The sequence below is a fragment of the Triticum aestivum genome, chromosome 7A (genome assembly GCF_018294505.1).
Source record: "Triticum aestivum cultivar Chinese Spring chromosome 7A, IWGSC CS RefSeq v2.1, whole genome shotgun sequence".
Classification (NCBI taxonomy): domain Eukaryota; kingdom Viridiplantae; phylum Streptophyta; class Magnoliopsida; order Poales; family Poaceae; genus Triticum; species Triticum aestivum.
The window spans coordinates 363,021,100-363,021,928 of record NC_057812.1 but is presented as its reverse complement, the minus strand read 5'-3'; positions in this window follow the sequence as shown (position 1 = coordinate 363,021,928).

Sequence of the window (829 nt, the reverse complement as noted above, 5' to 3'; positions counted from 1 at the left end):
CTTCGCAATCTTGGAAAAATTCTCAATGAATCTCCGGTAGTATCCTGCGAGTCCAAGAAAACTGCGGATCTCGCTAACTGAAGTGGGTGCCAACCATTCAGTGACTGACTGAACCTTGGTGGGGTCTACTGCTATACCTTCTCCTGATATAACATGTCCAAGGAATCCAACTTCTTTCAACCCGAACTCACATTTGCTGAACTTGGCATACAACTGATGTTCCCTGAGTTTCTCGAGAACTAAACGCAAATGCTCCTTGTGCTCCTCTTCATTCTTCGACTATACCATTATATCATCAATGAACACCACAACAAACTTATCCAAATATTCCATGAACACCTTGTTCATCATGCTCATGAAATAGGCAGGGGCGTTAGTCAGTCCAAATGACATGACCGTATACTCATATAACCCGTACCTTGTGGTAAATGCGGTTTTAGGTATATCCTTTTCCCAAATCTTCAGCTGGTGATATCCTGAACGCAAATCGATCTTCGAAAACAACTTAGCTCCTTGCAACTGGTCAAACAAATCATTGATCATCGGCAGTGGGTATTTGTTCTTGATCATCACTAAATTCAATGCACGATAATCAACAACCATCCTTAGAGACTTATCCTTCTTCTCAACCAAAAGCACTGGGCTCCCCATGGTGATGAACCCCATCGGATGCAACCTTTCTCCAATAACTCCTTGATCTGCTTCTTAATCTCCTCCAGATCATTCGCGGGCATCCGGTAGGGTCTCTTTGATATTGGCCCTGTACCTGGCAGTAGCTCTATCAAAAACTCGATGTCTCGATCTAGTGGCACGCCTGGTAACTCCTCTG